Raw genomic sequence first — 15,336 nt, 5'->3', positions numbered from 1 at the left:
GCCCCGCCCACCGCCGCCATTTTGTTTTCCCGCCTTCCGATGCCGATCTAGCCAATCAGCGGCCTCCAAACTTACACAAGTGTAAAATATTCAAATTTTCGATGACGCGGATGCAGTACCGGGGCCGGGCTGCAGGGGCGCACTCCCGAGCTCAGAGGATACACAGTGTATAGTAAAATTTCAGATTTTTGTGGTATATTAGGACATGGCGCGAAACTTTGAGAGGGAGCTTCTGGGACATAGAGAAAGGCATCTACACTGTCGGAATTATAAGGACATGGGCCCTGTCCTCATAAACCCAAATGTCCCTGTAATGCTGGTGCGTATTCAGGTCAAAAGTCCTTGTAAACCACAAAAACCAACACACACACACACACACACACACACAGGCTATCCTGAAATAAGTTCAAAAATTTTTTTGAAAAAAAGTAAAGCTAAAGTCTTCTTTATTTACCAACATCAGGGCATTGAGAAAGAGGTGACCTGGAAAGAGTCTAAAGAAAAATACGAGATATTAATTTGCAGCTTATTTAGCAATATTTAACTCATGTATATACTGTATATTTTAATTTTTCAGTGTGAGATTGTAATATCTATTTATATTGTCAGAATTCTTTTTTCTATTTAATTATTTTGGCTTGATCTTAAAAGGTGCTAAAAGCATTTAATAAACACAACTGAAAAATACAAATTGCTTCACGAGTGCTGTTTCCACTTCGTATGACTAATATTTTACAGTGTCTATGGTTTTGAAAACTCTTACTTGATCAGTTATCTTAAGTGTGACTTACATTATTCCATCAATCAATTTTCACTCAGTACTTGAATATTACTCAGTTAAATTACATTTTCTTCAATTTACATTTGAAAAGTAATTTAATATAACCATTTGTGTTTTTATATAATCATGTAATGTATACTAGCATTATTTTACTGTGTTTATTTTATATAATCCTTTGCTTTGTAATCCAAAAAGGAAAGACATAAATTTCAAAAACTTTGTAGCTGTAAGGTGTTGTTAAATGTTAGATTTTTTTTATTTATTAAAAAGCATAAAGCTGAGTTTAATAATAGTTTAGACCTGTGTGAGTGGGATTCGAACCCCGGTCCAAATGAATGCATGAAAAAATCTGATTGGCTGTGATGTAATTTCCGCTCTTTGGCCAGCTGCTGCAGTCTGATTGGCTGTCAGCGCATGACAACTATTCGCGGCTGGCCCCCGCGCCCAAAGCGAGAATTATACCCCTAGACCAACGAGCCATCCCTCCGTGATTCAAGTTCAGAGCGTATGTGTACGTTCAGTTCAAAGTGACTAACACAGAGGTGTACAGAGGTATACAGAGGTATATGATGTCACACTTGTCCATGTGTGAAGACGTTGCGCAGCGCAAATCCGTGAACCAATGTTCCAAAGTGAAGTAAACTTCGACGGATTTCCCCTGCTCAGGGAGTGGGGAGCAATGAACACTGTGTAGGGACCATGTCAATCGCAAGGAGCTCACTTCTAATGAGCTGATTATCCAAATCAGGTGTGCTAACAAAAAGAGAAATGCAAAATATGCAGACCTTTGGGGAGCGAGGACTGGAATGGAGAACCGCTTCCTTATTCTTTAAGTCAGTGTGAGAAAAAGAGGTGAGAAGTTGTCTGCGTGACCCAAGTGATGCAAGGTGGTCTGCATAATACAAGAATCCGCACATGCATACTGGCGTAACAAGACCGAGAAGGTCCTTTAACACAAAAGCTAAATCTCTTTGTTAATTCGACAACACAATCGTGGCCAGTGCAAAGGTGCAAGCCCAGAGGAGGGACGGCCTCTTTGCATCAAGCCGGTCATTCGCAGCTATGCTCGTCATTCTTGAAAGGCCAGGGGAATTAGCTCAAATGGTAGAGCGTTCGCTTAGCATGCGAGAGGTAGCGGGATCGATGCCCGCATTCTCCAAGTTGGCTCCTGCCCTTTTACTCACACATCCCTAAATCAGTGGTTTTCAATCCTGTCCTGGAGGCATCCCTGCCCTGCACATTTTGCATTTCCCCTCATCTAACACACCAGTTTCAAATCATCAGCTCATTAATAGAGACTGCAAGACCTGATTTGGGTGTGTCTAATAAGGGAGACATACGAAATGTTCAGGACAGGGTTGCCTCCAGGAAAGGTTTGAAAACCATTGCCCTAAAGAGACCGACTGAGCACTGACGCAATGCTGCGACACTCCCACGTTAGCTTTTTTTGGGGCTCACAGCTGCCAAAAAGTATTTCAGACATGGTCCTGTGCAAATTGGTTGCAAAACATTGCCATTTTACACACAGTTCCCTAAAGCAGTGGTTTTCAAACCTGTCCTGGAGGCACCCCTGCCCTACACATTTTGAATGTTTCCCTCATCTATCACACCTGTTTCAAATCATCAACTCATTGATAGAGACCGCAAGACCTTATTTGGGTGTGTCTAATAAGGCAGACAATCAAACTGTGCAGGGCAGGGGTGCCTCCAGGACAGGTTTGAGAACCAGTGCCCTAAAGAGACCGACTGGGCATCGATGCAATGCTGCCACAGTCTCTACGTTAGTTAATTTTTTTGGACTCAAAGCTGCCAAAAAGTATTTCAGACATGGTCCTGCGCAAATTGGTTGCAAAAAGTGGTCCCACCGCGATTTGAACTCTGATCACTGGATTCAGAGTGCTAACCATTACACCATGAAACCTTACCTGGAGCAGCCGTTGCTCACAGGGCCACAAAGACTGTCACCAGTGCCAACCTAGTGCTGTTTTTATCTTTTCCTGCGGCAAGAAAGCACACAGGTTCCACCGAGATTCGAACTCAGATCGCTGGATTCTAAGCCCAGAGTGCTGACCATTACACCATGGAACCGAAACTGCTTGTTTGGTGGCCAACTGGGAAACAGATAGCTCCGTGGCAGTGGGGAAGCAGTTATACAGAGAAGTTGGAACCCAGTGATTTTTGGTCACTGGCCCGCCTCAAAAAACGGAAAAGAGTGGGAGATTTTGCCGAAACCCGGGATCGAACCAGGGACCTTTAGATCTTCAGTCTAACGCTCTCCCAACTGAGCTATTTCGGCCACAACAAGCTCCTGCTTAGCAAGCAGGGATTTCAGTGAGATCACCCTACTCTTTGTCACAGGAGAAGAGCAGAGCAGAGATGAGCCCCCAGACAATAAAAACAGCTGGCCAGTACGGGGATCGAACCCGCGACCTTGGCGTTATTAGCACCACGCTCTAACCATCTGAGCTAACCGGCCTCCCTTAGCCATCTGTCTCTACCCGATTGAATAAAAAACTGCCTCAATGTTAGTGAACGCAATGAGACAACAAAGCTTCACGTTTTATCCCGACCACGGGCTCGTCCGGGATTTGAACCCGGGACCTCTCGCACCCAAAGCGAGAATCATACCCCTAGACCAACGAGCCTTGACCAGATGGCCTCTTAACTGACCTAAAAATGTGGCTGTATCTAACATGTAGAGGGATATTAGGGAGGACAGCTGAAACTGTCAGATGTCACTTAGACCAGCGGTTCTCAATTCCAGTCCTCGAGCCCCCTGCTCTTCAGATTTTGTATGTTTCTCGTATAGCTTCAGACATTTGTTCCATTCAAACGTAAGTGCCCTGAGAAGTGGACATCACATGACATCCCTCCGTGATTCAAGTTCAGAGCGTATGTGTACGTTCAGTTCAAAGTGACTAACACAGAGGTGTACAGAGGTATACAGAGGTATATGATGTCACACTTGTCCATGTGTGAAGACGTTGCGCAGCGCAAATCCGTGAACCAATGTTCCAAAGTGAAGTAAACTTCGACGGATTTCCCCTGCTCAGGGAGTGGGGAGCAATGAACACTGTGTAGGGACCATGTCAATCGCAAGGAGCTCACTTCTAATGAGCTGATTATCCAAATCAGGTGTGCTAACAAAGAGAGACATGCAAAATATGCAGACCTTTGGGGAGCGAGGACTGGAATGGAGATGCGCTTCCTTATTCTTTAAGTCAGTGTGAGAAAAAGAGGTGAGAAGTTGTCTGCGTGACCCGAGTGATGCAAGGTGGTCTGCATAATACAAGAATCCGCACATGCATACTGGCGTAACAAGACCGAGAAGGTCCTTTAACACAAAAGCTAAATCTCTTTGTTAATTCGACAACACAATCGCGGCCAGTGCAAAGGTGCAAGCCCAGAGGAGGGACGGTCTCTTTGCATCAAGCCGGTCATTCGCAGCTATGCTCGTCATTCTTGAAAGGCCAGGGGAATTAGCTCAAATGGTAGAGCGCTCGCTTAGCATGCGAGAGGTAGCGGGATCGATGCCCGCATTCTCCAAGTTGGCTCCTGCCCTTTTACTCACACATCCCTAAATCAGTGGTTTTCAATCCTGTCCTGGAGGCATCCCTGCCCTGCACATTTTGCATTTCCCCTCATCTACACACCAGTTTCAAATCATCAGCTCATTAATAGAGACTGCAAGACCTGATTTGGGTGTGTCTAATAAGGGAGACATACGAAATGTTCAGGACAGGGTTGCCTCCAGGAAAGGTTTGAAAACCATTGCCCTAAAGAGACCGACTGAGCACTGACGCAATGCTGCGACACTCCCACGTTAGCTTTTTTTGGGGCTCACAGCTGCCAAAAAGTATTTCAGACATAGTCCTGTGCAAATTGGTTGCAAAACATTGCCATTTTACACACAGTTCCCTAAAGCAGTGGTTTTCAAACCTGTCCTGGAGGCACCCCTGCCCTACACATTTTGAATGTTTCCCTCATCTATCACACCTGTTTCAAATCATCAACTCATTGATAGAGACCGCAAGACCTTATTTGGGTGTGTCTAATAAGGCAGACAATCAAACTGTGCAGGGCAGGGGTGCCTCCAGGACAGGTTTGAGAACCAGTGCCCTAAAGAGACCGACTGGGCATCGATGCAATGCTGCCACAGTCTCTACGTTAGTTAATTTTTTTGGACTCAAAGCTGCCAAAAAGTATTTCAGACATGGTCCTGCGCAAATTGGTTGCAAAAAGTGGTCCCACCGCGATTTGAACTCGGATCACTGGATTCAGAGTGCTAACCATTACACCATGAAACCTTACCTGGAGCAGCCGTTGCTCACAGGGCCACAAAGACTGTCACCAGTGCCAACCTAGTGCTGTTTTTATCTTTTCCTGCGGCAAGAAAGCACACAGGTTCCACCGAGATTCGAACTCAGATCGCTGGATTCAAAGCCCAGAGTGCTGACCATTACACCATGGAACCGAAACTGCTTGTTTGGTGGCCAACTGGGAAACAGATAGCTCCGTGGCAGTGGGGAAGCAGTTATACAGAGAAGTTGGAACCCAGTGATTTTTGGTCACTGGCCCGCCTCAAAAAACGGAAAAGAGTGGGAGATTTTGCCGAAACCCGGGATCGAACCAGGGACCTTTAGATCTTCAGTCTAACGCTCTCCCAACTGAGCTATTTCGGCCACAACAAGCTCCTGCTTAGCAAGCAGGGATTTCAGTGAGATCACCCTACTCTTTGTCACAGGAGAAGAGCAGAGCAGAGATGAGCCCCCAGACAATAAAAACAGCTGGCCAGTACGGGGATCGAACCCGCAACCTTGGCGTTATTAGCACCACGCTCTAACCATCTGAGCTAACCGGCCTCCCTTAGCCATCTGTCTCTACCCGATTGAATAAAAAACTGCCTCAATGTTAGTGAACGCAATGAGACAACAAAGCTTCACGTTTTATCCCGACAACGGGCTCGTCCGGGATTTGAACCCGGGACCTCTCGCACCCAAAGCGAGAATCATACCCCTAGACCAACGAGCCTTCCTGTGCTGGGCCGAGAAAAAAGAGCTACTGCAGCATCAATAAAAGAAGGAACATGAACTAACGTGGAAGCAATCAAAGACCTCGAGACAGTGTTAAAGGCTAACGAACGCAAGTTGGCCTCTTAACTGACCTAAAAATGTGGCTGTATCTAACATGTAGAGGGATGTTAGGGAGGACAGCTGAAACTGTCAGATGTCACTTAGACCAGCGGTTCTCAATTCCAGTCCTCGAGCCCCCTGCTCTTCAGATTTTGTATGTTTCTCGTATAGCTTCAGACATTTGTTCCATTCAAACGTAAGTGCCCTGAGAAGTGGACATCACATGACATCCCTCCGTGATTCAAGTTCAGAGCGTATGTGTACGTTCAGTTCAAAGTGACTAACACAGAGGTGTACAGAGGTATACAGAGGTATATGATGTCACACTTGTCCATGTGTGAAGACGTTGCGCAGCGCAAATCCGTGAACCAATGTTCCAAAGTGAAGTAAACTTCGACGGATTTCCCCTGCTCAGGGAGTGGGGAGCAATGAACACTGTGTAGGGACCATGTCAATCGCAAGGAGCTCACTTCTAATGAGCTGATTATCCAAATCAGGTGTGCTAACAAAGAGAGACATGCAAAATATGCAGACCTTTGGGGAGCGAGGACTGGAATGGAGATGGGCTTCCTTATTCTTTAAGTCAGTGTGAGAAAAAGAGGTGAGAAGTTGTCTGCGTGACCCGAGTGATGCAAGGTGGTCTGCATAATACAAGAATCCGCACATGCATACTGGCGTAACAAGACCGAGAAGGTCCTTTAACACAAAAGCTAAATCTCTTTGTTAATTCGACAACACAATCGCGGCCAGTGCAAAGGTGCAAGCCCAGAGGAGGGACGGTCTCTTTGCATCAAGCCGGTCATTCGCAGCTATGCTCGTCATTCTTGAAAGGCCAGGGGAATTAGCTCAAATGGTAGAGCGCTCGCTTAGCATGCGAGAGGTAGCGGGATCGATGCCCGCATTCTCCAAGTTGGCTCCTGCCCTTTTACTCACACATCCCTAAATCAGTGGTTTTCAATCCTGTCCTGGAGGCATCCCTGCCCTGCACATTTTGCATTTCCCCTCATCTAACACACCAGTTTCAAATCATCAGCTCATTAATAGAGACTGCAAGACCTGATTTGGGTGTGTCTAATAAGGGAGACATACGAAATGTTCAGGACAGGGTTGCCTCCAGGAAAGGTTTGAAAACCATTGCCCTAAAGAGACCGACTGAGCACTGACGCAATGCTGCGACACTCCCACGTTAGCTTTTTTTGGGGCTCACAGCTGCCAAAAAGTATTTCAGACATGGTCCTGTGCAAATTGGTTGCAAAACATTGCCATTTTACACACAGTTCCCTAAAGCAGTGGTTTTCAAACCTGTCCTGGAGGCACCCCTGCCCTACACATTTTGAATGTTTCCCTCATCTATCACACCTGTTTCAAATCATCAACTCATTGATAGAGACCGCAAGACCTTATTTGGGTGTGTCTAATAAGGCAGACAATCAAACTGTGCAGGGCAGGGGTGCCTCCAGGACAGGTTTGAGAACCAGTGCCCTAAAGAGACCGACTGGGCATCGATGCAATGCTGCCACAGTCTCTACGTTAGTTAATTTTTTTGGACTCAAAGCTGCCAAAAAGTATTTCAGACATGGTCCTGCGCAAATTGGTTGCAAAAAGTGGTCCCACCGCGATTTGAACTCGGATCACTGGATTCAGAGTGCTAACCATTACACCATGAAACCTTACCTGGAGCAGCCGTTGCTCACAGGGCCACAAAGACTGTCACCAGTGCCAACCTAGTGCTGTTTTTATCTTTTCCTGCGGCAAGAAAGCACACAGGTTCCACCGAGATTCGAACTCAGATCGCTGGATTCAAAGCCCAGAGTGCTGACCATTACACCATGGAACCGAAACTGCTTGTTTGGTGGCCAACTGGGAAACAGATAGCTCCGTGGCAGTGGGGAAGCAGTTATACAGAGAAGTTGGAACCCAGTGATTTTTGGTCACTGGCCCGCCTCAAAAAACGGAAAAGAGTGGGAGATTTTGCCGAAACCCGGGATCGAACCAGGGACCTTTAGATCTTCAGTCTAACGCTCTCCCAACTGAGCTATTTCGGCCACAACAAGCTCCTGCTTAGCAAGCAGGGATTTCAGTGAGATCACCCTACTCTTTGTCACAGGAGAAGAGCAGAGCAGAGATGAGCCCCCAGACAATAAAAACAGCTGGCCAGTACGGGGATCGAACCCGCGACCTTGGCGTTATTAGCACCACGCTCTAACCATCTGAGCTAACCGGCCTCCCTTAGCCATCTGTCTCTACCCGATTGAATAAAAAACTGCCTCAATGTTAGTGAACGCAATGAGACAACAAAGCTTCACGTTTTATCCCGACAACGGGCTCGTCCGGGATTTGAACCCGGGACCTCTCGCACCCAAAGCGAGAATCATACCCCTAGACCAACGAGCCTTCCTGTGCTGGGCCGAGAAAAAAGAGCTACTGCAGCATCAATAAAAGAAGGAACATGAACTAACGTGGAAGCAATCAAAGACCTCGAGACAGTGTTAAAGGCTAACGAACGCAAGTTGGCCTCTTAACTGACCTAAAAATGTGGCTGTATCTAACATGTAGAGGGATGTTAGGGAGGACAGCTGAAACTGTCAGATGTCACTTAGACCAGCGGTTCTCAATTCCAGTCCTCGAGCCCCCTGCTCTTCAGATTTTGTATGTTTCTCGTATAGCTTCAGACATTTGTTCCATTCAAACGTAAGTGCCCTGAGAAGTGGACATCACATGACATCCCTCCGTGATTCAAGTTCAGAGCGTATGTGTACGTTCAGTTCAAAGTGACTAACACAGAGGTGTACAGAGGTATACAGAGGTATATGATGTCACACTTGTCCATGTGTGAAGACGTTGCGAAGCGCAAATCCGTGAACCAATGTTCCAAAGTGAAGTAAACTTCGACGGATTTCCCCTGCTCAGGGAGTGGGGAGCAATGAACACTGTGTAGGGACCATGTCAATCGCAAGGAGCTCACTTCTAATGAGCTGATTATCCAAATCAGGTGTGCTAACAAAGAGAGACATGCAAAATATGCAGACCTTTGGGGAGCGAGGACTGGAATGGAGATGGGCTTCCTTATTCTTTAAGTCAGTGTGAGAAAAAGAGGTGAGAAGTTGTCTGCGTGACCCGAGTGATGCAAGGTGGTCTGCATAATACAAGAATCCGCACATGCATACTGGCGTAACAAGACCGAGAATGTCCTTTAACACAAAAGCTAAATCTCTTTGTTAATTCGACAACACAATCGCGGCCAGTGCAAAGGTGCAAGCCCAGAGGAGGGACGGTCTCTTTGCATCAAGCCGGTCATTCGCAGCTATGCTCGTCATTCTTGAAAGGCCAGGGGAATTAGCTCAAATGGTAGAGCGCTCGCTTAGCATGCGAGAGGTAGCGGGATCGATGCCCGCATTCTCCAAGTTGGCTCCTGCCCTTTTACTCACACATCCCTAAATCAGTGGTTTTCAATCCTGTCCTGGAGGCATCCCTGCCCTGCACATTTTGCATTTCCCCTCATCTAACACACCAGTTTCAAATCATCAGCTCATTAATAGAGACTGCAAGACCTGATTTGGGTGTGTCTAATAAGGGAGACATACGAAATGTTCAGGACAGGGTTGCCTCCAGGAAAGGTTTGAAAACCATTGCCCTAAAGAGACCGACTGAGCACTGACGCAATGCTGCGACACTCCCACGTTAGCTTTTTTTGGGGCTCACAGCTGCCAAAAAGTATTTCAGACATGGTCCTGTGCAAATTGGTTGCAAAACATTGCCATTTTACACACAGTTCCCTAAAGCAGTGGTTTTCAAACCTGTCCTGGAGGCACCCCTGCCCTACACATTTTGAATGTTTCCCTCATCTATCACACCTGTTTCAAATCATCAACTCATTGATAGAGACCGCAAGACCTTATTTGGGTGTGTCTAATAAGGCAGACAATCAAACTGTGCAGGGCAGGGGTGCCTCCAGGACAGGTTTGAGAACCAGTGCCCTAAAGAGACCGACTGGGCATCGATGCAATGCTGCCACAGTCTCTACGTTAGTTAATTTTTTTGGACTCAAAGCTGCCAAAAAGTATTTCAGACATGGTCCTGCGCAAATTGGTTGCAAAAAGTGGTCCCACCGCGATTTGAACTCGGATCACTGGATTCAGAGTGCTAACCATTACACCATGAAACCTTACCTGGAGCAGCCGTTGCTCACAGGGCCACAAAGACTGTCACCAGTGCCAACCTAGTGCTGTTTTTATCTTTTCCTGCGGCAAGAAAGCACACAGGTTCCACCGAGATTCGAACTCAGATCGCTGGATTCAAAGCCCAGAGTGCTGACCATTACACCATGGAACCGAAACTGCTTGTTTGGTGGCCAACTGGGAAACAGATAGCTCCGTGGCAGTGGGGAAGCAGTTATACAGAGAAGTTGGAACCCAGTGATTTTTGGTCACTGGCCCGCCTCAAAAAACGGAAAAGAGTGGGAGATTTTGCTGAAACCCGGGATCGAACCAGGGACCTTTAGATCTTCAGTCTAACGCTCTCCCAACTGAGCTATTTCGGCCACAACAAGCTTCTGCTTAGCAAGCAGGGATTTCAGTGAGATCACCCTACTCTTTGTCATAGGAGAAGAGCAGAGCAGAGATGAGCCCCCAGACAATAAAAACAGCTGGCCAGTACGGGGATCGAACCCGCGACCTTGGCGTTATTAGCACCACGCTCTAACCATCTGAGCTAACCGGCCTCCCTTAGCCATCTGTCTCTACCCGATTGAATAAAAAACTGCCTCAATGTTAGTGAACGCAATGAGACAACAAAGCTTCACGTTTTATCCCGACCAAGGGCTCGTCCAGGATTTGAACCCGGGACCTCTCGCACCCAAAGCGAGAATCATACCCCTAGACCAACGAGCCTTCCTGTGCTGGGCTGAGAAAAAAGAGCTACTGCATCATCAATAAAAGAAGGAACATGAACTAATGTGGAAGCAATCAAAGACCTCGAGACAGTGTTAAAGGCTAACGAACGCAAGTTGGCCTCTTAACTGACCTAAAAATGTGGCTGTATCTAACATGTAGAGGGATGTTAGGGAGGACAGCTGAAACTGTCAGATGTCACTTAGACCAGCGGTTCTCAATTCCAGTCCTCGAGCCCCCTGCTCTTCAGATTTTGTATGTTTCTCGTATAGCTTCAGACATTTGTTCCATTCAAACGTAAGTGCCCTGAGAAGTGGACATCACATGACATCCCTCCGTGATTCAAGTTCAGAGCGTATGTGTACGTTCAGTTCAAAGTGACTAACACAGAGGTGTACAGAGGTATACAGAGGTATATGATGTCACACTTGTCCATGTGTGAAGACGTTGCGCAGCGCAAATCCGTGAACCAATGTTCCAAAGTGAAGTAAACTTCGACGGATTTCCCCTGCTCAGGGAGTGGGGAGCAATGAACACTGTGTAGGGACAATGTCAATTGCAAGGAGCTCACTTCTAATGAGCTGATTATCCAAATCAGGTGTGCTAACAAAGAGAGACATGCAAAATATGCAGACCTTTGGGAAGCGAGGACTGGAATGGAGATGCGCTTCCTTATTCTTTAAGTCAGTGTGAGAAAAAGAGGTGAGAAGTTGTCTGCGTGACCCGAGTGATGCAAGGTGGTCTGCATAATACAAGAATCCGCACATGCATACTGGCGTAACAAGACCGAGAAGGTCCTTTAACACAAAAGCTAAATCTCTTTGTTAATTCGACAACACAATCGCGGCCAGTGCAAAGGTGCAAGCCCAGAGGAGGGACGGCCTCTTTGCATCAAGCCGGTCATTCGCAGCTATGCTCGTCATTCTTGAAAGGCCAGGGGAATTAGCTCAAATGGTAGAGCGCTCGCTTAGCATGCGAGAGGTAGCGGGATCGATGCCCGCATTCTCCAAGTTGGCTCCTGGCCTTTTACTCACACATCCCTAAATCAGTGGTTTTCAATCCTGTCCTGGAGGCATCCCTGCCCTGCACATTTTGCATTTCCCCTCATCTAACACACCAGTTTCAAATCATCAGCTCATTAATAGAGACTGCAAGACCTGATTTGGGTGTGTCTAATAAGGGAGACATACGAAATGTTCAGGACAGGGTTGCCTCCAGGAAAGGTTTGAAAACCATTGCCCTAAAGAGACCGACTGAGCACTGACGCAATGCTGCGACACTCCCACGTTAGCTTTTTTTGGGGCTCACAGCTGCCAAAAAGTATTTCAGACATGGTCCTGTGCAAATTGGTTGCAAAACATTGCCATTTTACACACAGTTCCCTAAAGCAGTGGTTTTCAAACCTGTCCTGGAGGCACCCCTGCCCTACACATTTTGAATGTTTCCCTCATCTATCACACCTGTTTCAAATAATCAACTCATTGATAGAGACCGCAAGACCTTATTTGGGTGTGTCTAATAAGGCAGACAATCAAACTGTGCAGGGCAGGGGTGCCTCCAGGACAGGTTTGAGAACCAGTGCCCTAAAGAGACCGACTGGGCATCGATGCAATGCTGCCACAGTCTCTACGTTAGTTAATTTTTTTGGACTCAAAGCTGCCAAAAAGTATTTCAGACATGGTCCTGCGCAAATTGGTTGCAAAAAGTGGTCCCACCGCGATTTGAACTCTGATCACTGGATTCAGAGTGCTAACCATTACACCATGAAACCTTACCTGGAGCAGCCGTTGCTCACAGGGCCACAAAGACTGTCACCAGTGCCAACCTAGTGCTGTTTTTATCTTTTCCTGCGGCAAGAAAGCACACAGGTTCCACCGAGATTCGAACTCAGATCGCTGGATTCTAAGCCCAGAGTGCTGACCATTACACCATGGAACCGAAACTGCTTGTTTGGTGGCCAACTGGGAAACAGATAGCTCCGTGGCAGTGGGGAAGCAGTTATACAGAGAAGTTGGAACCCAGTGATTTTTGGTCACTGGCCCGCCTCAAAAAACGGAAAAGAGTGGGAGATTTTGCCGAAACCCGGGATCGAACCAGGGACCTTTAGATCTTCAGTCTAACGCTCTCCCAACTGAGCTATTTCGGCCACAACAAGCTCCTGCTTAGCAAGCAGGGATTTCAGTGAGATCACCCTACTCTTTGTCACAGGAGAAGAGCAGAGCAGAGATGAGCCCCCAGACAATAAAAACAGCTGGCCAGTACGGGGATCGAACCCGCGACCTTGGCGTTATTAGCACCACGCTCTAACCATCTGAGCTAACCGGCCTCCCTTAGCCATCTGCCTCTACCCGATTGAATAAAAAACTGCCTCAATGTTAGTGAACGCAATGAGACAACAAAGCTTCACGTTTTATCCCGACCAAGGGCTCGTCCGGGATTTGAAGCCGGGACCTCTCGCACCCAAAGCGAGAATCATACCCCTAGACCAACGAGCCTTCCTGTGCTGGGCTGAGAAAAAAGAGCTACTGCAGCATCAATAAAAGAAGGAACATGAACTAACGTGGAAGCAATCAAAGACCTCGAGACAGTGTTAAAGGCTAACGAACGCAAGTTGGCCTCTTAACTGACCTAAAAATGTGGCTGTATCTAACATGTAGAGGGATGTTAGGGAGGACAGCTGAAACTGTCAGATGTCACTTAGACCAGCGGTTCTCAATTCCAGTCCTCGAGCCCCCTGCTCTTCAGATTTTGTATGTTTCTCGTATAGCTTCAGACATTTGTTCCATTCAAACGTAAGTGCCCTGAGAAGTGGACATCACATGACATCCCTCCGTGATTCAAGTTCAGAGCGTATGTGTACGTTCAGTTCAAAGTGACTAACACAGAGGTGTACAGAGGTATACAGAGGTATATGATGTCACACTTGTCCATGTGTGAAGACGTTGCGCAGCGCAAATCCGTGAACCAATGTTCCAAAGTGAAGTAAACTTCGACGGATTTCCCCTGCTCAGGGAGTGGGGAGCAATGAACACTGTGTAGGGACCATGTCAATCGCAAGGAGCTCACTTCTAATGAGCTGATTATCCAAATCAGGTGTGCTAACAAAGAGAGACATGCAAAATATGCAGACCTTTGGGAAGCGAGGACTGGAATGGAGATGCGCTTCCTTATTCTTTAAGTCAGTGTGAGAAAAAGAGGTGAGAAGTTGTCTGCGTGACCCGAGTGATGCAAGGTGGTCTGCATAATACAAGAATTCGCACATGCATACTGGCGTAACAAGACCGAGAAGGTCCTTTAACACAAAAGCTAAATCTCTTTGTTAATTCGACAACACAATCGCGGCCAGTGCAAAGGTGCAAGCCCAGAGGAGGGACGGCCTCTTTGCATCAAGCCGGTCATTCGCAGCTATGCTCGTCATTCTTGAAAGGCCAGGGGAATTAGCTCAAATGGTAGAGCGCTCGCTTAGCATGCGAGAGGTAGCGGGATCGATGCCCGCATTCTCCAAGTTGGCTCCTGCCCTTTTACTCACACATCCCTAAATCAGTGGTTTTCAATCCTGTCCTGGAGGCATCCCTGCCCTGCACATTTTGCATTTCCCCTCATCTAACACACCAGTTTCAAATCATCAGCTCATTAATAGAGACTGCAAGACCTGATTTGGGTGTGTCTAATAAGGGAGACATACGAAATGTTCAGGACAGGGTTGCCTCCAGGAAAGGTTTGAAAACCATTGCCCTAAAGAGACCGACTGAGCACTGACTCAATGCTGCGACACTCCCACGTTAGCTTTTTTTGGGGCTCACAGCTGCCAAAAAGTATTTCAGACATGGTCCTGTGCAAATTGGTTGCAAAACATTGCCATTTTACACACAGTTCCCTAAAGCAGTGGTTTTCAAACCTGTCCTGGAGGCACCCCTGCCCTACACATTTTGAATGTTTCCCTCATCTATCACACCTGTTTCAAATCATCAACTCATTGATAGAGACCGCAATACCTTATTTGGGTGTGTCTAATAAGGCAGACAATCAAACTGTGCAGGGCAGGGGTGCCTCCAGGACAGGTTTGAGAACCAGTGCCCTAAAGAGACCGACTGGGCATCGATGCAATGCTGCCACAGTCTCTACGTTAGTTAATTTTTTTGGACTCAAAGCTGCCAAAAAGTATTTCAGACATGGTCCTGCGCAAATTGGTTGCAAAAAGTGGTCCCACCGCGATTTGAACTCGGATCACTGGATTCAGAGTGCTAACCAATACACCATGAAACCTTACCTGGAGCAGCCGTTGCTCACAGGGCCACAAAGACTGTCACCAGTGCCAACCTAGTGCTGTTTTTATCTTTTCCTGCGGCAAGAAAGCACACAGGTTCCACCGAGATTCGAACTCAGATCGCTGGATTCAAAGCCCAGAGTGCTGACCATTACACCATGGAACCGAAACTGCTTGTTTGGTGGCCAACTGGGAAACAGATAGCTCCGTGGCAGTGGGGAAGCAGTTATACAGAGAAGTTGGAACCCAGTGATTTTTGGTCACTGG

General features: G+C 47.0%; 27 non-coding genes across 27 annotated transcripts; 6 read left to right on the top strand and 21 right to left on the bottom strand.

Annotated features, from left to right (window-relative positions):
* Nucleotides 1–1,867: 1,867 nt before the first annotated feature.
* Nucleotides 1,868–1,940, top strand: trnaa-agc (transfer RNA alanine (anticodon AGC)). The gene has a single exon. It is a non-coding gene; the product is annotated as a tRNA-Ala (tRNA).
* An 857-nt stretch (nucleotides 1,941–2,797) lies between these two features.
* On the bottom strand, nucleotides 2,798–2,869 carry trnal-uag (transfer RNA leucine (anticodon UAG)). Its single transcript has one exon. It is a non-coding gene; the product is annotated as a tRNA-Leu (tRNA).
* Nucleotides 2,870–3,004: 135 nt separating this feature from the next.
* On the bottom strand, nucleotides 3,005–3,077 carry trnaf-gaa (transfer RNA phenylalanine (anticodon GAA)). Its single transcript has one exon. It is a non-coding gene; the product is annotated as a tRNA-Phe (tRNA).
* Nucleotides 3,078–3,183: 106 nt separating this feature from the next.
* Nucleotides 3,184–3,257, bottom strand: trnai-aau (transfer RNA isoleucine (anticodon AAU)). The gene has a single exon. It is a non-coding gene; the product is annotated as a tRNA-Ile (tRNA).
* Nucleotides 3,258–3,354: 97 nt separating this feature from the next.
* trnap-ugg (transfer RNA proline (anticodon UGG)) lies at nucleotides 3,355–3,426 on the bottom strand. Its single transcript has one exon. It is a non-coding gene; the product is annotated as a tRNA-Pro (tRNA).
* An 828-nt stretch (nucleotides 3,427–4,254) lies between these two features.
* trnaa-agc (transfer RNA alanine (anticodon AGC)) lies at nucleotides 4,255–4,327 on the top strand. Its single transcript has one exon. It is a non-coding gene; the product is annotated as a tRNA-Ala (tRNA).
* Nucleotides 4,328–5,183: 856 nt separating this feature from the next.
* trnaq-uug (transfer RNA glutamine (anticodon UUG)) lies at nucleotides 5,184–5,255 on the bottom strand. Its single transcript has one exon. It is a non-coding gene; the product is annotated as a tRNA-Gln (tRNA).
* Nucleotides 5,256–5,390: 135 nt separating this feature from the next.
* Nucleotides 5,391–5,463, bottom strand: trnaf-gaa (transfer RNA phenylalanine (anticodon GAA)). The gene has a single exon. It is a non-coding gene; the product is annotated as a tRNA-Phe (tRNA).
* Nucleotides 5,464–5,569: 106 nt separating this feature from the next.
* On the bottom strand, nucleotides 5,570–5,643 carry trnai-aau (transfer RNA isoleucine (anticodon AAU)). The gene has a single exon. It is a non-coding gene; the product is annotated as a tRNA-Ile (tRNA).
* A 97-nt stretch (nucleotides 5,644–5,740) lies between these two features.
* Nucleotides 5,741–5,812, bottom strand: trnap-ugg (transfer RNA proline (anticodon UGG)). Its single transcript has one exon. It is a non-coding gene; the product is annotated as a tRNA-Pro (tRNA).
* A 936-nt stretch (nucleotides 5,813–6,748) lies between these two features.
* On the top strand, nucleotides 6,749–6,821 carry trnaa-agc (transfer RNA alanine (anticodon AGC)). The gene has a single exon. It is a non-coding gene; the product is annotated as a tRNA-Ala (tRNA).
* An 857-nt stretch (nucleotides 6,822–7,678) lies between these two features.
* trnaq-uug (transfer RNA glutamine (anticodon UUG)) lies at nucleotides 7,679–7,750 on the bottom strand. The gene has a single exon. It is a non-coding gene; the product is annotated as a tRNA-Gln (tRNA).
* A 135-nt stretch (nucleotides 7,751–7,885) lies between these two features.
* Nucleotides 7,886–7,958, bottom strand: trnaf-gaa (transfer RNA phenylalanine (anticodon GAA)). The gene has a single exon. It is a non-coding gene; the product is annotated as a tRNA-Phe (tRNA).
* Nucleotides 7,959–8,064: 106 nt separating this feature from the next.
* trnai-aau (transfer RNA isoleucine (anticodon AAU)) lies at nucleotides 8,065–8,138 on the bottom strand. The gene has a single exon. It is a non-coding gene; the product is annotated as a tRNA-Ile (tRNA).
* A 97-nt stretch (nucleotides 8,139–8,235) lies between these two features.
* On the bottom strand, nucleotides 8,236–8,307 carry trnap-ugg (transfer RNA proline (anticodon UGG)). The gene has a single exon. It is a non-coding gene; the product is annotated as a tRNA-Pro (tRNA).
* A 936-nt stretch (nucleotides 8,308–9,243) lies between these two features.
* Nucleotides 9,244–9,316, top strand: trnaa-agc (transfer RNA alanine (anticodon AGC)). The gene has a single exon. It is a non-coding gene; the product is annotated as a tRNA-Ala (tRNA).
* An 857-nt stretch (nucleotides 9,317–10,173) lies between these two features.
* trnaq-uug (transfer RNA glutamine (anticodon UUG)) lies at nucleotides 10,174–10,245 on the bottom strand. Its single transcript has one exon. It is a non-coding gene; the product is annotated as a tRNA-Gln (tRNA).
* Nucleotides 10,246–10,380: 135 nt separating this feature from the next.
* Nucleotides 10,381–10,453, bottom strand: trnaf-gaa (transfer RNA phenylalanine (anticodon GAA)). The gene has a single exon. It is a non-coding gene; the product is annotated as a tRNA-Phe (tRNA).
* Nucleotides 10,454–10,559: 106 nt separating this feature from the next.
* On the bottom strand, nucleotides 10,560–10,633 carry trnai-aau (transfer RNA isoleucine (anticodon AAU)). The gene has a single exon. It is a non-coding gene; the product is annotated as a tRNA-Ile (tRNA).
* A 97-nt stretch (nucleotides 10,634–10,730) lies between these two features.
* On the bottom strand, nucleotides 10,731–10,802 carry trnap-ugg (transfer RNA proline (anticodon UGG)). The gene has a single exon. It is a non-coding gene; the product is annotated as a tRNA-Pro (tRNA).
* Nucleotides 10,803–11,738: 936 nt separating this feature from the next.
* Nucleotides 11,739–11,811, top strand: trnaa-agc (transfer RNA alanine (anticodon AGC)). Its single transcript has one exon. It is a non-coding gene; the product is annotated as a tRNA-Ala (tRNA).
* Nucleotides 11,812–12,668: 857 nt separating this feature from the next.
* Nucleotides 12,669–12,740, bottom strand: trnal-uag (transfer RNA leucine (anticodon UAG)). The gene has a single exon. It is a non-coding gene; the product is annotated as a tRNA-Leu (tRNA).
* Nucleotides 12,741–12,875: 135 nt separating this feature from the next.
* On the bottom strand, nucleotides 12,876–12,948 carry trnaf-gaa (transfer RNA phenylalanine (anticodon GAA)). The gene has a single exon. It is a non-coding gene; the product is annotated as a tRNA-Phe (tRNA).
* Nucleotides 12,949–13,054: 106 nt separating this feature from the next.
* trnai-aau (transfer RNA isoleucine (anticodon AAU)) lies at nucleotides 13,055–13,128 on the bottom strand. Its single transcript has one exon. It is a non-coding gene; the product is annotated as a tRNA-Ile (tRNA).
* A 97-nt stretch (nucleotides 13,129–13,225) lies between these two features.
* Nucleotides 13,226–13,297, bottom strand: trnap-ugg (transfer RNA proline (anticodon UGG)). Its single transcript has one exon. It is a non-coding gene; the product is annotated as a tRNA-Pro (tRNA).
* Nucleotides 13,298–14,233: 936 nt separating this feature from the next.
* On the top strand, nucleotides 14,234–14,306 carry trnaa-agc (transfer RNA alanine (anticodon AGC)). Its single transcript has one exon. It is a non-coding gene; the product is annotated as a tRNA-Ala (tRNA).
* Nucleotides 14,307–15,163: 857 nt separating this feature from the next.
* trnaq-uug (transfer RNA glutamine (anticodon UUG)) lies at nucleotides 15,164–15,235 on the bottom strand. The gene has a single exon. It is a non-coding gene; the product is annotated as a tRNA-Gln (tRNA).
* Nucleotides 15,236–15,336: the final 101 nt, after the last annotated feature.

This window comes from Carassius gibelio, chromosome B19 (assembly GCF_023724105.1).
Source record: "Carassius gibelio isolate Cgi1373 ecotype wild population from Czech Republic chromosome B19, carGib1.2-hapl.c, whole genome shotgun sequence".
Taxonomy (NCBI): domain Eukaryota; kingdom Metazoa; phylum Chordata; class Actinopteri; order Cypriniformes; family Cyprinidae; genus Carassius; species Carassius gibelio.
Note: the sequence above shows the minus strand (reverse complement) of the source record. Positions and strands in the feature narration are given on the sequence as shown.